Here is a 13529-nt window from a genome sequence, read left to right as displayed (position 1 = left end):
CAAGGCATAATTACCTGTTAGTGACCTGTAATACCAGGTAAATCTAAATGTCACTTTTTTTGATAAAAATGAATCAAATAGGATATCAAACTTTCCTTTAAAATCAATTAGACCCTCAAACTTTTTAAAGTTGCAATTAGATACATAAAAATGTCAATTTAGTTCATCAAGGTATAATTACCTATTAGTGACCTATAATACCATTTTTTTTTTTTTGCATAAAATGTATCAAATAGGCCATCAAACTTTATCTTTAAAGTCAATTAGACCCCTCAAACTTTTTAAAGTTGCAATTAAGTACATAAACATGTCAATTTAGTTCATCAAGGCATAATTATCTATTAGTGACCTGTAATACCAGGTAAATCTAAATGTCTCTTTTTTTTTAATAAAATGTATCAATTAGGATATCAAACGTTATCTTTAAAGTCAATTAGACCCCTCAAACTTTTTAAAGTTGCAATTAAGTACATAAACATGTCAATTTAGTTCATCAAGGCATAATTATCTATTAGTGACCTGTAATACCAGGTAAATCTAAATGTCTCTTTTTTTTTAATAAAATGTATCAAATAGGATATCAAACTTTCTCTTTAAAGTCAATTAGACCCTCAAACTTTTTAAAGTTGCAATTAAGTATATAAACATAAATGTCACTTTTTTTATAACATAATTTATTAAATAGGATATCAAACTTTCTCTTCAAAGTCAATTAGACCCTCAAAATTTTTAAAGTTGCTATTATATACATAAAAATGTCAATTTAGTTCATCAAAGCATAATTATTTGTTAGTTTTGAAATACCAGGTAAATATAAATGTCACTTTTTTTTTAAATAACATGTATCAAATAGGATATCAAAATTTCTCTTTAAAGTCAATTAGACCCTCAAACTTTTTAAAGTTGCAATTAAGTATATAAACATAAATGTCACTTTTTTTATAACATAATTTATTAAATAGGATATCAAACTTTCTCTTCAAAGTCAATTAGACCCTCAAAATTTTTAAAGTTGCTATTATATACATAAAAATGTCAATTTAGTTCATCAAAGCATAATTATTTGTTAGTTTTGAAATACCAGGTAAATATAAATGTCACTTTTTTTTTAAATAACATGTATCAAATAGGATATCAAAATTTCTCTTTAAAGTCAATTAGACCCTCAAACTGTTTAAAGTTGCAATTAGATACATAAAAATTTCAATTTAGTTAATCAAGGCATAATTACTTGTTACTGACCTGTAATACCAGGTAATCTAAATGTCACTTTTTTGAATAAAAAGTATCAAATAGGATATCAAACTTTATCTTTAAAGTCAATTATACCCTCAAACTTTTTAATTGAGCAATTAGATAAATAAAAATGTCAATTCAGTTCATCAAGGCATAATTATCATTTAGTGACCTGTAATACCAAGTAATTCTAAATGTCACTTTTTTTTTGAATAAAATGTATCAAATAGATATCAAACTTTCTCTTTAAAGTCAATTAGACCCTCAAACTTTTTAAAGTTGCAATTAGATACATAAAAATGTCAATTTAGTTCATCAAGGCATAATTACCTGTTAGTGACCTGTAATACCAGGTAAATCTAAATGTCATCTTTTTTGAACAAATTGTATCAAATAGGATATCAACCTTTCTCTTTAAGGTCAATTAGACCCTCAAACTTTTTAAAGTTGCAATTAGATACATAAAAATGTCAATTTAATTTATCAATGCATAATTACCTGTTAGTAACCTATAATAACAGGTAAATATAAATGTCACTTTTTTTTTAATAAAATGTATCAAATAGGATATCAAACTTTCTCTTTAGAGTCAATTAGACACTCAAACTTTTTAAAGTTGCAATTATGTATATAAACATCTCAATTTGTTTCACCAAAGCATAATTACCTGTTAGTGAGCTGTAATAGTAGGTAAACATAAATGTCACTTTTTTTTTTAACATAATTTATCAAATAGGATATCAAACTTTCTCTTCAAAGTCAATTAGACCCTCAAACTTTTTAATGTTGCAATTAGATACATAAAAAAAGTCAATTTAGTTCATCAATGCATAATTACCTGTTAGTGACCTGTAATAGCAGGTAAATATAAATGTCACGTTTTTTTGAATAAAATGTATCAAATAGTATATAAAACTTTCTCTTCAAAGTCAATTAGACCCTCAAACTTTATAAAGTTGCAATTAGATACATAAAAATCTCAATTTAGTTCATCAAAATATAATTATCTGTTAGTTACCTGTAATACTAGGTATATATAAATGTCACTTCTTTTTTGAATAAAATGTATCAAATAGGATATCAAACTTTCTCTTTAAAGTCAATTAGACCCTCAAACTTTTTAAAGTTGCAATTAGATACATAAAAATGTCAATTTAGTTCACCAAGGCATAATTATCTATTAGTGACCTATAATACCAGTTAAATATAAATGTCACTTTTTTTTTTTGAATAAAATGTATCAAATAGGATATCAAACTTTCTCTTTAAAGTCAATTAGACCCTCAAACATTTTAAAGTTGCAATTAGATACATAAAAATGTCAATTTAGTTCATCAAGGCATAATTACTTGTTAGTGACCTGTAAAGCAGGTAAATCTAAATGTCACTTTTTTTTTAATAAAATGTATCAATTAGGGAGTTCAAAAATGTATCAATTAGGATATCAAACTTTATCTTTAAAGTCAATTCTACCATCAAACTTTTTAAAGTTGCAATTAGATAAATAAAAATGTCAATTTAGTTCATCAATGCATAATTATCTGTTAGTGACCTGTAATACCAGGTAAATATAAATGTCACTATTTTTTGAATAAAATGTATCAAATAGGATATCAAACTTTCTCTTTAAAGTCAATTATACCTCCAACTTTTTAAAGTTGCAATTAGATACATAAAAATGTTAATTTAGTTCAACAGGTCATAATTAACTGTTAGTGACCTGTAATACCATGTAAATCTTAATTTCACTTTTTTTTTGAATAAAATGTATCAAATGGGATATCAAACTTTCTCTTTAAAGTCAATTAGACACTCAAACTTTTTAAAGTTGTAATTAGATACATAAAAATGTCAATTTAGTTTATCAAGGCATAATTACATGTTAGTGACCTGTAATACCAAGTAAATATATATGTCACTTTTTTTTTGCATAAAATGTATCAAATAGGATATCAAACTTTCTCTTTAAAGTTAATTAGACCTCAAACTTTTTAAAGTTTCAATTGGATACATAAAAATATCAATTTAGTTCATCAAGGCATAATTACCTGTTAGTGACCTGTAATCCCAGTTAAATCTAAATGTCACTTTTTTTGAATAAAATGTATCATATAGGATATCAAACTTTATCTTTAAAGTCAATTAGACTCTCAAACTTTTTAAAGTTGTAAATAGATACATAAAAATGTCAATTTAGTTTATCAAAAGATAATTACCTGTTAGTGACCTGTAATACCAGGTAAACATAAATGTCACTTTTTTTTGAATAAAATGTATCAAATAGGATATCAAACTTTCTCTTTAAAGTCAATTAGACCCTCAAACTTTTTAAAGTTGCAATTAGATACATAAAAATGTCAATTTAGTTTATCAAGGCATAATTACCTGTTAGTGACCTGTAATACCAGGTAAATATAAATGTCCCTTTTTTTTGAATAAAATGTATCAAATAGGATATCAAACTTTCTCTTTAAAGTCAATTAGACACTCAAACTTTTTAAAGTTGTAATTAGATACATAAAAATGTCAATTTAGTTTATCAAGGCATAATTACCTGTTAGTGACCTGTAATTCCAGGTAAATCTAAATGTCACTTTTTTTGAATAAAATGTATCATATAGGATATCAAACTTTCTCTTTAAAGTCAATTAGACCCTCAAACTTTTTAAAGTTGCTATTAGATACATAAAAATGTCAATTTAGTTCGGCAAGGCATAATTATCTATTAGTGACCTGTAATACCAGGTAAACATAAATGTCACTTTTTTTTTAATAAAATTTATCAAATAGGATATCAATCTTTCTCTTCAAAGTCAATTAGACGCTCAAACTTTTTAAAGTTGCAAATAGATACATAAAAATGTCAATTTAGTTTATCAAAACATAATTACCTGTTAGTGACCTGTAATACCAGGTAAATATAAATGTCATTTTTTTTTGAATAAAATATATCAAATAGGATATCGAACTTTCTCTTTAAAGTCAATTAGACCCTCAAACTTTTTAAAGTTGAAATTAGATACATAAAAATGTCAATTTAATTTATCAAGGCATAATTACTTGTTAGTGACCCGTAATATCAGGTAAATCTAAACGGTCACTTTTTTTTTTTAACAAAATGTATCAATTAGGGAGTTCAAAAATGTATCAATTCGGATATCAAACGTTATCTTTAAAGTCAATTAGACCCTCAAACTTTTTAAATTTGCAATTAGATAAATAAAAATGTCAATTTAGTTCATCAATGCATAATTACCTGTTAGTGACCTGTAATACCAAGTAAATATATATGTCACTTTTTTTTGAATAAAATGTATCAAATAGGATATCAAACTTTCTCTTTAAAGTTAATTAGACCTCAAACTTTTTAAAGTTTCAATTAGATACGTAAAAATGTCAATTTAGTTCATCAAGGCATAATTACCTATTAGTGACCTGTAATCCAGGTAAATCTAAATGTCACTTTTTTTGAATAAAATGTATCATATAGGATATCAAACTTTCTCTTTAAAGTCAATTAGACCCTCAAACTTTTTAAAGTTGCTATTAGATACATAAAAATGTCAATTTAGTTCATCAAGGCATAATTACCTATTAGTGACCTGTAATCCAGGTAAATCTAAATGTCACTTTTTTTGAATAAAATGTATCATATAGGATATCAAACTTTCTCTTTAAAGTCAATTAGACCCTCAAACTTTTTAAAGTTGCTATTGGATACATAAAAATGTCAATTTAGTTCATCAAGGCATAATTATCTATTAGTGACCTGTAATACCATGTAAACATAAATGCCACTTTTTTTTGAATAAAATGTATCAAATAGGATATCAAACTTTCTCTTTAAAGTCAATTAGACCTGAAACCTTTTAAAGTTGCAATTAGATACATAAAAATGTCAATTCAATTCACCAAGTCATAATTACCTGTTAGTGACCTGTAATACCAGGTAATCTAAATTTCACTTTTTTTTTGAATAAAATGTATCAAATGGGATCTCAAAATTTCTCTTTAAAGTCAATTAAACCCTCAAACTTTTTAAAGTTGCAATTAGATACATAAACTTGTCAATGTAGTTCATCAAGGCATAATTACCTGTTAGTGACCTATAATACCAAGTAAATATATATGTCACTTTTTTTTGCATAAAATGTATCAAATAGGCTATCAAACTTTCTCTTTAATGTGAATTAGACCGACAAACTTTTTAAAGTTTCAATTAAATACATAAACATGTCAATTTAGTTCATCAAAGCATAATTACCTGTTAGTGACCTGTAATACCAGGTAAATATAAATGTCACTTTTTTTTGCATAAAATGTATCAAATAGGCTATCAAACTTTCTCTTTAATGTGAATTAGACCGACAAACTTTTTAAAGTTTCAATTAAATACATAAACATGTCAATTTAGTTTATCAAAAGATAATTACCTGTTAGTGACCTATAATACCAGGTAAATATAAATGTCGCTTTTTTTTGAATAAAATGTATCAAATAGGATATCAAACTTTCTCTTCAAAGTCAATTAGACCCTCAAACTTTTTAAAGTTGGAATTAGATACATAAAAATGTCAATTTAGTTCATCAAAGCATAATTATCTATTAGTGACCTGTAATACTAGGTAAAAATATAAATGTCACTTTTTTTTTTGAATTAAATGTACCAAATAGGATATCAAACTTTCTCTTTAAAGTCAATCAGACCCTTAAACTTTTTAAAGTTACAATTAGATACATAAAAATGTCAATTTAGTTTATCAAAAGATAATTACCTGTTAGTGACCTGTAATACCAGGTAAATATAAATGTCACTTTTTTTTGAATAAAATGTATCAAATAGGATATCAAACTTTCTCTTTAAAGTCAATCAGACCCTTAAACTTTTTAAAGTTACAATTAGATACATAAAAATGTCAATTTAGTTCATCAATGCATAATTATCTGTTAGTGACCTGTAATACCAGGTAATATAAATGTCACTATTATTTGAATAAAATGTATCAAATAGGATATCAAACTTTCTCTTTTTTGAATAAAATGTATCAAATAGGATATCAAACTTTCTCTTTAAAGTCAATAATGTATCAAATAGGATATCAAACTTTCTCTTTAAAGTCAATTAGACCTCAAATAGGATATCAAACTTTCTCTTTAAAGTCAATTAGACCTCCAATAGGATATCAAACTTTCTCTTTAAAGTCAATTAGACCTCCAACTTTATATCAAACTTTCTCTTTAAAGTCAATTAGACCTCCAACTTTTTAAAGTTGCAATTAGATACATAAAAATGTTAATTTAGTTCAACAAGTCATAATTTCCTGTTAGTGACCTGTAATACCAGGTAAATCTTAATTTCACTTTTTTTTTGAATAAAATGTATCAAGTAAATCTTAATTTCACTTTTTTTTTGAATAAAATGTATCAAATGGGATATCAAACTTTCTTTTTTTTGAATAAAATGTATCAAATGGGATATCAAACTTTCTCTTTAAAGTCAATTAGACACTCAAACTTTTTAAAGTTGTAATTAGTAAAGTCAATTAGACACTCAAACTTTTTAAAGTTGTAATTAGATACATAAAAATGTCAATTTAGTTTATCAAGGCATAATTACATGTTAGTGACCTGCAATACCAAGTAAATATATATGTCACTTTTTTTTGTATAAAATAATACCAAGTAAATATATATGTCACTTTTTTTTGTATAAAATGTATCCAAGTAAATATATATGTCACTTTTTTTTGTATAAAATGTATCAAAGTAAATATATATGTCACTTTTTTTTGTATAAAATGTATCAAATAGGATATCAAACTTTCTCTTTAAAGTTAATTAGACCTCAAACTTTTTAAAGTTTCAATTAGATACATAAAAGTATCAATTTACTTCATCAAGGCATAATTACCTGTTAGTGACCTGTAATCCCAGGTAAATCTAAATGTCACTTTTTTTGAATAAAATGTATCATATAGGATATCAAACTTTCTCTTTAAAGTCAATTAGACCCTCAAACTTTTTAAATTTGCAATTAGATAAATAAAAATGTCAATTTAGTTCATCAATGCATAATTACCTGTTAGTGACCTGTAATACCAAGTAAATATATATGTCACTTTTTTTTGAATAAAATGTATCAAATAGGATATCAAACTTTCTCTTTAAAGTTAATTAGACCTCAAACTTTTTAAAGTTTCAATTAGATACATAAAAATATCAATTTAGTTCATCAAGGCATAATTACCTGTTAGCGACCTGTAATCCCAGGTAAATCTAAATGTCACTTTTTTTGAATAAAATGTATCATATAGGATATCAAACTTTCTTTTTAAAGTCAATTAGACCCTCAAACATTTTAAAGTTGCTATTAGATACATAAAAATGCCAATTTAGTTCATCAAGGCATAATTATCTATTAGTGACCTGTAATACCAGGTAAACATAAATGTCACTCTTTTTTGAATATAATTTATCAAATAGGATATAAATGTCACTCTTTTTTGAATATAATTTATCAAATAGGATATCAAACTTTCTCTTCAAAGTCAATTAGACCCTCAAACTTTTAAATGTTTTTCTCTTCAAAGTCAATTAGACCCTCAAACTTTTAAATGTTGCAATTAGATACATAAAAATGTCAATTTAGTTCATCAATGTATAACTACCTGTTAGTGACCTGTAATAGCAGGTAATATAAATGCCACTTTTTTTTGAATAAAATGTATCAAATAGGATATCAAACTTTCTCTTTAAAGTCAATTAGACCTGCAACTTTTTAAAGTTGCAATTAGATACATAAAAATGTCAATTCAATTTTTTAAAGTTGCAATTAGATACATAAAAATGTCAATTCAATTCACCAAGGTTGCAATTAGATACATAAAAATGTCAATTCAATTCACCAAGTCAGCAATTAGATACATAAAAATGTCAATTCAATTCACCAAGTCATAATTACCTGTTAGTGACCTGTAATACCAGGTAATCTAAATTTCACTTTTTTTTTTTGAATAAAATGTATCAAATGGGATCTCAAAATTTCTCTTTAAAGTCAATTAAACCCTCAAACTTTTTAAAGTTGCAATTAGATACATAAACTTGTCAATGTAGTTCATCAAGGCATAATTACTTGTTAGTGACCTAAATACCAAGTAAATATATATGTCACTTTTTTTTGCATAAAATGTATCAAATAGGCTATCACACTTTCTCTTTAATGTGAATTAGACCGTCAAACTTTTTAAAGTTTCAATTAAATACATAAACATGTCAATTTAGTTCATCAAAGCATAATTACCTGTTAGTGACCTATAATACCAGGTAAATATAAATGTCACTTTTTTTTGAATAAAATGTATCAAATAGGCCATCAAAGTTTATATTTAAAGTCAGTTAGACCCTGAAAATTTTTAAAGTTGCAATTAAGTACATAAACATGTCAATTTAGTTCATTAAGGCATGATTACCTGTTAATGACCTGTAATAGCAGGTAAATATAAATGTCACTTTTTTTTGAATAAAATGTATCAAATAGGATATCAAACTTTCTCTTCAAAGTCAATTAGACCCTCAAACTTTTTCAAGTTGGAATTAGATACATAAAAATGCCAATTTAGTTCATCAAGGCATAATTACCTATTAGTGACCTGTAATACCAGGTAATGTAAATGTCACTTTTTTTTTTGAATAAAAGGTATCAAATAGGATATCAAACTTTCCCTTTAAAGTCAATTAGACCTCAAACTTTTTAAAGTTTCAATGAGATACATAAAAGTGTCAATTTAGTTTATCAAGGCATAATTACCTGTTAGTGACCTGTAATACCAAGTAAATATATATGTCACTTTTTTTTGCATAAAATGTATCAAATAGGCTATCACACTTTCTCTTTAATGTGAATTAGACCGTCAAACTTTTTAAAGTTTCAATTAAATACATAAACATGTCAATTTAGTTCATCAAAGCATAATTACCTGTTAGTGACCTATAATACCAGGTAAATATAANTGCATAATTATCTGTTAGTGACCTGTAATACCAGGTAAATATAAATGTCACTATTTTTTGAATAAAATGTATCAAATAGGATATCAAACTTTCTCTTTAAAGTCAATTAGACCTCCAACTTTTTAAAGTTGCAATTAGATACATAAAAATGTTAATTTAGTTCAACAAGTCAAAATTACCTGTTAGTGATCTGTAATACCAGGTAAATCATAATTTCGCTTTTTATTTGAATAAAATGTATCAAATGGGATATCAAACTTTCTCTTTAAATTCAATTAGACACTAAAACTTTTTAAAGTCGTAATTAGATACATAAAAATGTCAATTTAGTTTATCAAGGCATAATTACATGTTAGTGACCTGTAATACCAAGTAAATATATATGTCACTTTTTTTTTTGTATAAAATGTATCAAATAGGATATCAAACTTTCTTTTTTTTGTATAAAATGTATCAAATAGGATATCAAACTTTCTCTTTAAAGTTAATTAGACCTCAAATAGGATATCAAACTTTCTCTTTAAAGTTAATTAGACCTCAAACTTTTTAAAGTCTCAATTAGATACATAAAATTAGACCTCAAACTTTTTAAAGTCTCAATTAGATACATAAAAATATTAATTTAGTTCATCAAGGCATAATTACCTGTTAGTGACCTGTAATCCTAGTTAATCTAAATGTCACTTTTTTTGAATAAAATGTATCATATAGGATATCAAACTTTCTCTTTAAAGTCAATTAGACCCTCAAACTTTTTAAAGTTGTAAATAGATACATAAAAATGTCAATTTAGTTTATCAAAAGATACTTACCTGTTAGTGACCTGTAATACCAGGTAAACATAAATGTCACTTTTTTTTTGAATAAAATGTATCAAATAGGATATCAAACTTTCTCTTTAAAGTCAATTAGACCCTCAAACTTTTTAAAGTTGCAATTAGATACATAAAAATGTCAATTTAGTTTATCAAGGCATAATTACTTGTTAGTGACCCGTAATATCAGGTAAATCTAAACGTCACTTTTTTTTTAATAAAATGTATCAATTAGGGAGTTCAAAAATGTATCAATTAGGATATCAAACGTTATCTTTAAAGTCAATTAGACCCTCAAACTTTTTAAATTTGCAATTAGATAAATAAAAATGTCAATTTAGTTCATCAATGCATAATTACCTGTTAGTGACCTGTAATACCAAGTAAATATATATGTCACTTTTTTTTGAATAAAATGTATTAAATTGGATATCAAACTTTCTCTTTAAAGTTAATTAGACCTCAAACTTTTTAAAGTTTCAATTAGATACATAAAAATATCAATTTAGTTCATCAAGGCATAATTACCTGTTAGTGACCTGTAATACCAAGTAAATATATATGTCACTTTTTTTTGAATAAAATGTATCAAATTGGATATCAAACTTTCTCTTTAAAGTTAATTAGACCTCAAACTTTTTAAAGTTTCAATTAGATACATAAAAATATCAATTTAGTTCATCAAGGCATAATTACCTGTTAGTGACCTGTAATCCCAGGTAAATCTAAATGTCACTTTTTTTTAATAAAATTTATCATATAGGATATCAAACTTTCTCTTTAAGGTCAATTAGACCCTCAAACTTTTTAAAGTTGCTATTAGATACATAAAAATGTCAATTTAGTTCAGCAAGGCATAATTATCTATTAGTGACCTGTAATATCAGGTAAACATAAATGTCACTTTTTTTTGAATAAAATGTATCAAATAGGATATCAAACTTTCTCTTTAAAGTCAATTAGACCCTCAAACTTTTTAAAGTTGCAATTAGATACATAAAAATGTCAATTTAGTTTATCAAGGCATAATTACTTGTTAGTGACCCGTAATATCAGGTAAATCTAAACGTCACTTTTTTTAATAAAATGTATCAATTAGGGAGTTCAAAAATGTATCAATTAGGATATCAAACGTTATATTTAAAGTCAATTAGACCCTCAAACTTTTTAAATTTGCAATTAGATAAATAAAAATGTCAATTTAGTTCATCAATGCATAATTACCTGTTAGTGACCTGTAATACCAAGTAAATATATATGTCACTTTTTTTTGAATAAAATGTATCAAATTGGATATCAAACTTTCTCTTTAAAGTTAATTAGACCTCAAACTTTTTAAAATTTCAATTAGATACATAAAAATATCAATTTAGTTCATCAAGGCATAATTACCTGTTAGTGACCTGTAATCCCAGGTAAATCTAAATGTCACTTTTTTTAATAAAATTTATCATATAGGATATCAAACTTTCTCTTTAAAGTTAATTAGACCTCAAACTTTTTAAAATTTCAATTAGATACATAAAAATATCAATTTAGTTCATCAAGGCATAATTACCTGTTAGTGACCTGTAATCCCAGGTAAATCTAAATGTCACTTTTTTTAATAAAATTTATCATATAGGATATCAAACTTTCTCTTTAAAGTCAATTAGACACCCTCAAACTTTTTAAAGTTGCTATTAGATAAATAAAAATGTCAATTTAGTTCAGTAAGGCATAATTATCTATTAGTGACCTGTAATATCAGGTAAACATAAATGTCACTTTTTTTTGAATAAAATGTATCAAATTGGATATCAAACTTTCTCTTTAAAGTTAATTAGACCTCAAACTTTTTAAAATTTCAATTAGATACATAAAAATATCAATTTAGTTCATCAAGGCATAATTACCTGTTAGTGACCTGTAATCCCAGGTAAATCTAAATGTCACTTTTTTTTAATAAAATTTATCATATAGGATATCAAACTTTCTCTTTAAAGTCAATTAGACACCCTCAAACTTTTTAAAGTTGCTATTAGATAAATAAAAATGTCAATTTAGTTCAGTAAGGCATAATTATCTATTAGTGACCTGTAATATCAGGTAAACATAAATGTCACTTTTTTTTGAATAAAATTTATCAAATAGGATATCAATCTTTCTCTTCAAAGTCAATTAGACCCTCAAACTTTTTAAAGTTGCAAATAGATACATAAAAATGTCAATTTAGTTTATCAAAACATAATTACCTGTTAGTGACCTGTAATCCCAGGTAAATCTAAATGTCACTTTTTTTTAATAAAATTTATCATATAGGATATCAAACTTTCTCTTTAAAGTCAATTAGACACCCTCAAACTTTTTAAAGTTGCAAATAGATACATAAAAATGTCAATTTAGTTTATCAAAACATAATTACCTGTTAGTGACCTGTAATCCCAGGTAAATCTAAATGTCACTTTTTTTTGAATAAAATTTATCAAATAGGATATCAATCTTTCTCTTCAAAGTCAATTAGACCCTCAAACTTTTTAAAGTTGCAAATAGATACATAAAAATGTCAATTTAGTTCACCAAGTCATAATTACCTGTTAGTGACCCGTAATACCACTTAAATCTAAATGTCATTTTTTTTTAATGAAATGTATCAAATAGGATATCAAACTTTCTCTTTAAAGTTAATTAGACCTCAAACTTTTTAAAGTTTCAATTAGATACATAAAAATGTCAATTTTGTTTATCAATGCATAATTACCTGTTAGTGACCTATAATAGCATGTAAATCGAAATGTCACTTTTTTTGAATAATATGTATCAAATAGGATATCAAACTTTCTCTTTGAAGTCAATTAGATCCTCAAACTTTTTAAAGTTGCAATTAGATATATAATAATGTCAATTTAGTTTATCAAGGCGTAATTATCTGTTAGTAACATGTAATACCAGGTAAATCTAAATTTCACCTTTTTTTTGAATAAAATGTATCAAATAGGATCTCAAAGTTTATATTTAAAGTCAGTTAGACCCTGAAACTTTTTAAAGTTGCAATTAAATAAATAAACATGTCAATTTAGTTTTCATCATGGCATAATTACCTGTTAGTGACCTGTAATACCAGGTAAATCTGAATGTAACTTTTTTTTTTTAGTAAAATGTATCAAATAGGATATCAAACTTTCTCTTTAAAGTTAATTAGACTTCAAACTTTTTGAAGTTTCAATTAGATACATAAAAATGTCAATTTAGTTCATCAAGGCATAATTACCTGTTAGTGACCTGTAATACCAGGTAAATGTAAATCTCACTTTTTTTTAATAAAATATATCAAATAGGATATCAAACTTTCTCTTTAAAGTCAATTAGACCCTCAAACTTTTAAAGTTGCAATTAAGTATATAAACATGTCAATTTATTTTATCAATGCATAATTACCTGTTAGTGACCTGTAATAGCAGCTAAACATAAATGTCACTTTTTTTTAAT

This window comes from Ipomoea triloba, chromosome 14, assembly GCF_003576645.1.
Source record: "Ipomoea triloba cultivar NCNSP0323 chromosome 14, ASM357664v1".
NCBI classification, from domain to species: Eukaryota; Viridiplantae; Streptophyta; class Magnoliopsida; order Solanales; family Convolvulaceae; genus Ipomoea; species Ipomoea triloba.
The sequence above is the reverse complement of the archived record's forward strand: the minus strand, read 5'-3'. Positions refer to the sequence as shown.